This window comes from Molothrus ater, chromosome 9 (assembly GCF_012460135.2).
Source record: "Molothrus ater isolate BHLD 08-10-18 breed brown headed cowbird chromosome 9, BPBGC_Mater_1.1, whole genome shotgun sequence".
NCBI lineage: Eukaryota > Metazoa > Chordata > Aves > Passeriformes > Icteridae > Molothrus > Molothrus ater.
Window position 1 is genome coordinate 16,192,589 of NC_050486.2, and position 8,679 is coordinate 16,201,267.

The 8,679-nt window shown below is 41.7% G+C and overlaps 1 long non-coding RNA gene across 1 annotated transcript in view; it reads left to right on the plus strand.

Annotated features, from left to right (window-relative positions):
• The window catches only part of LOC118689582 (uncharacterized), a 489,442-nt gene that overhangs the window by 463,957 nt on the left and 16,806 nt on the right, over positions 1 to 8,679 (plus strand). Inside the window, exon 13 of the long non-coding RNA XR_008508531.1 lies at positions 7,840 to 8,036. This is a non-coding gene — a long non-coding RNA (uncharacterized LOC118689582). The remainder of the gene's footprint in view (positions 1 to 7,839; positions 8,037 to 8,679) is intronic.

The window sequence follows — 8,679 nt, forward strand, 5'->3', positions numbered from 1 at the left end:
TACTGTAAAATGTAATGAAACAGAAAAAGAAAAAAAGAATGGACTTCTGGGAAATTTTCCAATTCTTGAAATGCAATGTTAATTGAGTGCTATTTTTAGGTCATCACAGATAGAACTGAACCCATTGCCATCAGAGCACAGAATGGGGACAGCCCAGGTGCAACACAACACAAACTGGATGAGGGAATCGGTTTCTACTAATGGAGAAAAGGAGAGAAACTAACTTGTCAGAGGGGTGGGTTTGGGGCAGTTTCTATTTCTTGATGTAAAGTTCTCAAAGCAGTAATGAAAGGGAAGGGTGCAGAGCTGGCAGGGTTCCAGGACCCACCATGCCCAACCATGGTCACTCCTGAAGGAGATCCTCTGACACCTGAATCAGGAGGGCAGAGCAAATGAGAGGCCCTGTCTGGGTTTGTGGCTGACTTTCAGCTCTGGGAGGGAGGGCACTCTGAAAACCAGCATGAAATAAAGTCTCCCAAAATGTATCAGAAATCCCTTTAATTTATAGATCTCTTAAAAGGCTGCCAAAAAATCAATTATTTTAATTTGTATATAGTGCAGCCATGGACTGATTCAAGTTCTTTTGAAGTATTTTTAAACCGTCATTGCACAAAGGCATCCTCTTTCCCATATGCAAAAAAAAAGAAAAAAAGAATTGAAAATCAGAATTTCTCACGATCACTTTGATTGGAAGAATAGTGCAATTCACATGGGATTCTGCAAGCAAATCTGAGTCTCCTCACTCAGTCTATTAACTGGGTACCTTTACTGTCAGTCCCAAGAATCAGTGTAGCTCTACTGCTCCCTCTATTATCTGCCTCTTATCCCAAAGAGTGTAGGGAAACTGAGCCCATAACAGGGGAAATAGTTACTGGCACTTGGGAGTGGTTGGAGATTCCCTTTGGAACAGAAATGGAAAATCGTCAGTGTGCACTTACCAAGGCCAAAATCACAGAATCACAGAGTCTGCTGGGTAGAAAGGATCCTGACTCTGCACACAACATTCCCAAGAGTCACATTCTTGTTGCAAATCAAGAAAGAAATCCTGCTCCTTCTGACTCTGCTTGTCCTGCCTCCAGCTGTGGTGCCAGCATTTGGACTTCATTTAGTCAAGCCAAGTGGCCCCAGCCTGTTGCCAGCCTCACCATGGGCCTTAGCTCATTATTGGCTTGTCAGCACTAATACTTCATCAAGACCAATCTCAAACCTGGCAGCTACCCCTACATTTGTATCTCACCATGACAGACCCCTTTTTACATTTAGATTAGAGTTATTCCTCTTTGCTAGGAAATTGATCTGGATCCACAGCCCTCTGATTGGGAGTCACAATATTTTTCCATAAAGGACCCAGTTTTGTTCTTTCAGAATGATTTGTTTTTCCTTAGCACCCAAAGTTGTTCTTATAGGCTGCAGTCCAAAAATAGCAGGGCTCCTTTGCAGGCCAGAGCAGGTAAACTTTTTTGTAGCGGGATGACAGGAGCAAGTGTTGAAGAGTATAGAGGGAGCAAAGGGAGCCATGAAACCACAAAGTCTCCTGAAGCATGGGCAGCCTGACCCACGCCAGCTGGATCCCACTACAGCACCCCTAGGGAATGGCTCCTGTGTGAGCCAGCCCCTTCACTGCTCCAGCTGCTGAGGAAAGGGCAATAAATTTGTTAATTCCAAGTAAACTCATTGCATAACTCAGGAATCCAGTATTCCAGTGGCAATTCAGACTTGAGATAATGTCTTAAGAGACAAGCAGTCACTGGTTTCCATGGGAATTTTGCCATATCTTTCACCAGTGCTAGGATTTAATCTATGGGAGTTTTCATTTTTTTCAACTTGATTAGCTGGCATCTGTCCTCTACTGAAAGACAACACAGAGCACCTGAAGAATTATGGTAATAAGCTGGTCGAGGAGACTTTGCAGGATGGACCTGAGGAGGCTGCAGTCATTTGACTGGATCAATAGGTGGGATTTTATCAGAGAGAAGGGGTTCAAATATCATTCAGAAAATTTCACTTCAATGTGTTCATTTTCTGTTTCAGCTGTGTTGGGAATGGCCTGTAGATTCAAACTGTGACTCAGAGCAGGAGAAATGAGGAGCCATTAATGCTTAGTAAAAAAATGCTGTTCCAGGCCATAGCCCTAACATAAATGAATTTGGCATGTTCAGAGTGGACCATCACTTCCATGATTAAATCAATGGATATAAATTCAGCTTTGGTCAGATGAGGCCTCAAGCTTGCAGACCATGCATCAAATGTTTATTATTGCTGTTATTATTCGTGCTTTCAAAGACTTCAGTTGTCTTGATCCAAGGAAACAGTAGACAACAGTGCTTAAATACGTTTCAGGCTCTGGGTTTTTTTCCAAAACCCTTGTACTTTCAACTGCCAATGACAACATGGATCCTAGAAGCTTTAAAAATCAGAAGTAGGTACTGATCTGTGTTCAGGGGAGCTCATATATCTGTGGAAATCTGCCTCTAATTTATCCAGCAGCCCTGTCATTCTGGGTCACATTAGGGACCGTGACCACTTCACCTGGCGCTACTCTGCAAACTCTGCTCCTTTGCGGGGCTGTGGGTAAAACAGGAAAAAAGATGTATTAGGGTTCTCAACTAAGAGTAAGATGCCATAAACAATGATGTGTTAGCCAGGATGAGGCCATTTTATACATCAGATGCAGAACTCAATTAGCTGGGGTAATTACAGTTTCTGATTTAAAGGTTTTTGCAGCTTATGAAGCTTCCCACCCTTCTTCTCAGCCTCTGTGTTGTCCCTGCTGAGGATCTGCACTGCTGCAGGTGAAGCCCAACTAGACAGCATGGCCTGCATGCACAGGCTGGAAGGCTTTGGCTGCTGCAGTATTGGCACCCAACTCACATCACAGCCAGTATGACTCAGATGCTAAACTGGCTGTCCATGCTCACACATGAGCCTTTGAAAAGAAAATGTATGTGGACGAGCTCCTGAATACTTTTGTAGATGTGCCAGCACATGACCTGTGTGGTCCCCTTGCAATCCTACTTAGACTAAATTTGCGAGTAGGCAGTGTTCTCACCCAAGAGGATGGACATTTGTCATCTACTTGATTAAATCTGTGTTATCCAAGAGGGTGTTCCCAGCCAAACAGTGAAATGCTTCTAAAGCATTCCAAAACAAATCCCAGAATGACCTGTGCTGCACCCACACAGAGCTGCTCTGACCCTGCACTGCTGCCAGTCTGGGAAGTAATGTGGGCTTCAGAGCAATCAGTTCTGGGCATCAGGGATTTTGTAATAACAGAAAAAGGTGGCTAACTCTCCACTCCCTTTTCCTGGTTGTATGGTGTGAAATGCTGCTGAAGCCAGTGGAGTTGCACTGCTATAAAACCAGATACAACAGAGCAGGTAAATATCTTAATATATCTAATATTGATAAAGTTCATAATGTCAATGCCAACAGAGTCCAGAGCAGGACTGGCCTCTTGGATTTGCCTCAGTAGATTGCACCTTAGCACTGTTATTTTCATCAGGTTTTTGTTACTTTGTCATCTTCCTGGGTATCATCAGAATATCATCATCTTCCAACTCCTCAAACCCAAGCATATCCCTCTAAGTTTTGGGGTTGGGATAAAGAGTACCATGCTTAAATTATATCCTTTGAAATGGGGCACTTTGCACAAAAGGCCTACCAAGTTCCCATTAGAAGAGTTAGTTGAAGACTGGGGGACTGGAAACACTGGCTGCAGCTAATTTCTTTTTTTCTATTTGTTAACCCACTTTGTCCAAACACTGTAAACATTTGGTGCATTTAGTTCTAAATATGTCAAGTTGTCCTTTAGATAAAAAATTTCAAAAACCTAAAATCATCTCTTAAGATCAAATTCATTGCTGAGCTCAAAATTACTCTTCTCTACACAAATAAACCACACACACATACTTGTGTGCTTTGTCTGCACTCAGGAATTGTCCTGGGATAGCACTGTGCTGTCTGTGGAGCCCTGCTAAAAAGCCTGACTTTCTGATAATGAGAGAGAGCTGCAAATATTAACACGTCGTTGTGGGCAGTGGGAAGCAAGAATGATTATCCCAGAATATAACAAATCTAAAAATAAATTGCCTTCATTTTCACCTATTGCACACTGATGGGGGTAAAACAACTTTAATTAGTGTAACAGGACAATAGCAATGGAATTGGCTTGGTCACAAGATTTTTGCAGGATGACACTGATGGTATTACTATCCAGCTTCAAAGATTTGGAAAGATGTGGCTGCTAACACTGGAGAATAGAAACCTGTTTTTCATCAACTAGGCTGGCCTGACAAATTAAGTCTGTGGAGTCATTAGATTAAGATAAGAGCTTATCTCCTAGACTGACATTTATTCAGAGGTTTTTATGCTGCTCAGCTAGTAATTAGTGCAGTTGAATTTTTAACACTGCTTTGTCCAGTCATTTGACAAATTTGAAATATATACAGTTTTGACTTTTAAAAATAGAATACAATATTATTAGCCTGGAAGTATTGTAAGAAGGGTTGAGATGATGCTAAAAATCTTCAAGGAGGTCAGAAGTGCTTCTGCTGTTGACTCATTTCCATACACAGAGTAAGAGGCTCCATAAACTAAATTTTTTAGGCACTAAGCAGCAGATATCTGTAGCAAATCTGTAATTTCTTTCATGCCCTTCCATTTTGTAATTCTGCTGCTTTAGAGGGGCAGGAATATGGTGCAGGCTGTGGTCCTGCTCATTAATGCTTGTCTGCTTCCTTCAGCACTCAGGTTAGAATTTCATGTGGGGGCAGTTTCAAAAGGAATCTTCTCTCATATGGCTGATTTCATGGGATAAGATTTATTTTTCCTGTCCTAATTTTCTTGTAATAACAGATGGATTGTTCCACAGTAAACCAATGCATTACTTTTGGACTCATGTTTTTAAATTGCTTTAGACTAACAAGTATCACTTTTTTTAAACAGTTCATTTTGAGTAACGAAGATCAGGATCGGATTAATAATTAGTGATTAAATGGATGATTATTTGTTTATGAGCTTTGACAGATTTGTTACAGCTACATCCTGTTACAGCATTTGTTTTGTCCAAAGTGCAGCCATCTCAGCATCTATGATTGTTACCTTTAGGAAAACACAGACTAGAGGAGTTCATGGTAGTAAATTGTGGTTCATCCAACTGCTTTAGTTCTGTGATTACTGGCTTTCACAAAAACAACAACAGAAAAGACCACTGCTTTACATTTTAAACCATACTGCCAAGACCCCTGAACTCTGTGGACTCAGTGCCAGGGCCATCAGCTGCAGAGGGTGACACATTGTCACTCACCTGCACTCCTGAGCTGGAAGCAGCAGTGGTAGAGTAGGACACAGGCTCTCAGGCTGACTGGGACCAGGATCTGCATGCTGGTTTTCCATGTCCCTTTCTGTGGGTTTTCATGGCATTTATATAACTCCAAAGCGTGAGAGGAGTTTTAGCATCTCATAAGTACAACAGGTTTTCTATGGTTGGAATGCCATGAATGGGAAGTAAGGCATGAGTCAGGGGGTTATTTCAGATCTTTGTACAGCCAGAAATGAAACCCTGCTGCTCTCTACTTTCTGAGCCAAACCCTTGACCTAGACCTGCCCTGAGTCCTGTTTCAATGCAGATGGTTTCAGCCCTCTGTGTCTGCTAAGGCCCTTGATACTTTCCATTGGATATCTGAAACCCTATATATTTTTTATATATTTTATATAATGTGAAAAATTCAAGCTGTGTGGCAATCTCTGCCATTGGACATCACACCATGCCTGGTCTGTAGGTGAGATCTCAGCTTGTGGTCAGGAGTGCCTAGAGGTAGAGATGGAGACAATATTTTTGCCTATAAAATTGCTCGTAAATGGAAAGAAATTTGCATCAAGCTGAACCACTTGCATCAATCCCCCAAAAGCTTGAAGTACTGTTTTGCTCTCTAAATTTTAGCTGTTAATGCTGCCTTTGCTGTCAACCAGGTCAAAAATCCTGCATAATTCCCCATATATATCTCACTTCCCAGCAGAGAGAAATGAAACCCCTTCCTGGACCTTGGATGAGCATGAGGGAAAAACCCAATTTCTGAAGCCTCTAGGGAGGAACATGGCCTCAACAGAGGGAGCAGGAGATACTTAAATTCATGCTTCCCAGGATTTGTGGCAGCAGCATCTCTATTTTCCAATATTGTTTTACTTTCTTGTGTTGTGCAGTGCTATGTTCTGCATTGCTGCAGAAGCTGGATGGTGTCAGCACTACCCTGGCAAGCTTCATCTGTTGAGCCTTTAGACTAAAGGGGAAAAGTTGCCATCACCCAGACACACCAACAGAACCAAAGAAAGACTTAACCTCTGGGACAAAACCCCAGCTATGTGAAACTATTAACATCCCCTTTTGATGGGCTGGAGATTACAGCACAGAGGTGTCTTGATGTTGTCTGTCACAGCTGTCTATCAACAGTGCTGGCTCATGGGGCAGTTCTGTGGCCCCACAGCCTTTTCAGACCTACCCTGCTGCCACCGTCCTCCTGTAGTTCCATGAGACATAGCACTGACTTGCCCTTTTGCCTTTGGCCAACAATTTAAAGAGGATTGCTGCTTGATGGTGCACGTAAATAAATTAATAGTCTTTGTTCTGGCCAAAGTGTCTTGAGTCTGAGACCTTCACTGGCCCCACACAGAAAGCCAAGGATTGACAGAAGCACTAGCAAAAGAGAAGTCCAAACAGGTCAAGGGAAGGGGCATTACAGACTAATAAAACCTGTTACTACGCGGAGAACTTTGCTCAGCTTCTGATGCCAGAAAAGACAGCCTAGACTGGCAGGTAAATCTCCCTGAAAATAGCAGAAATCAGGGTTAGACCAACATATTTATCCCAGGTTACATAGTAAATATGGAAATACTGTAAAAAGAGAATTGGAGATTTTACAGAAGGAAGGTGTCATTGAATGGCAATAACAGTACAACTATGCTTTACTCTGCCCTCCATTTTTCAGTATCTCGTATTCAGGTTGATGGTTGCTCTTCAGCATTTGGCCAAGGTCAGACAGATGAGAGAGAATTTTTTCTGAAGTTTCTAGTGTTCGTAATCAATTTTTAAAATTATGATAAAGGGCAATAACTTTTTTTAACTAGCAAATACATTTTTACTGTCACCAGAAAATGGTGCCTGTGAACTTGGATGTTACTCTGATTTTTTGTGATTGCTTTTGGCTTCTAAGTTTGGTACAAGGGGTAGTCATGTCACGGAAAAAAATATGCTTGCCCTTTTAAAATTCCATAGGCTGAAATTTATCCATGGTAAATGTTTCACAATATAGCAAGTTATGCAGGAGGTTCCACACAAACATCCTTTACTCTCAGAAATTAAGGGGAGGACTCAGTAGCACAAGTACATGGTATAGCCATCCAATTGTTTGTGTTTCCCCCAGGAATTCAACACTTTTCACAGATAACTACACTTTGCAGTTCCATAACACAAATGCTGTGGCCCCACAGGACAACCACAAAGGTAGGGTAAACAGCTCTAGTTCTAGTTTATAGGTACTTAGCACTAACAAAATGCAAGCTCAAGGCAGACTGTGAGGAACATCTACACTTAGAGAAGTCTTTCTGGAAAACTAATGGAAATTATTTGCTCAAATTTTAGTGGTAAGTCAAAGAGGTCAGTGATCAATGCAGCTGTTGGGTTGGTGGGTTCCCTTGCACCATGTTAAAGTCCCTCTGCAATAGCCCAGCCTCTCCCCAGTTTGTTTTTCTGTTGTATGTTATTCATTAAATCCTTTGCTGTGACATGCCGTTGCCAGTGTGCCAAATCCTGACCAAATCATCTCCTCTGTTCTTCTGTTGCAGATTTGTGAGATAATCTATTATAGATTAATCATTTCAGTCTTATGGTGCAATGTCAAAAATAAATTGGGGTTATGAAGCTGGAGGGGAGCCACTTGGGGGTCGTGTGTTCTCACTGACACTCCTTATTTGACTTTGAAAACAGCGTCATGACGAGATTTTTGAAGCTGATTGTTACCCCATGGAATCCAAATCACAAGGTAAAAAATGCTGTGGAGTAAGTTTTCATCTTCACAAATATCAGCCCAATGTTGAACTGTAAATGATTTTCAAGCTATTGCCTTCCCTCTCCTCACAACATGAAACATATCTGGGCTGATCCATTACATCTCTTTAGAATATAAGATGGAAGAAAAATAAACAGAATAAAATAAAAGCCAACCCCTTTTAAGGACTGAATATCTGGTGGAGGGAGGTATCCAACACAGAAAAATAATACAGGCCAGGAACACAGCCAAATATACTGTAAGAAAATATTAATTTGCTTAATTTAAAATATTCTCTAACATTTCATAAGATCCCAAGTGTTGAACAGTGAGTAATTTGTCTAATACTGCAGCTCTTTTCCCCTCCCAGCTGAATCACAGTAAGTCCTTGGTGTCTTCAAACCAGATCAGGAGTTAGTGCATACAGGGTCACTCTCCTCCTTAGCTTCCTGGTCTCTTCTGCAGGATAGGAAGATCCAAAATCCTCTCTGAATTAGGTATGAACTGAGAAATGAGACATTTAGTTCTATCTGCGCTACCATGTACCATCCACCTAGACAGGAAGGCTTTATCCTGCCATCAGTTACTGAATGCAGACCTACAGTGACTTCACGACATGCTTTACCTTCTGAGGCAT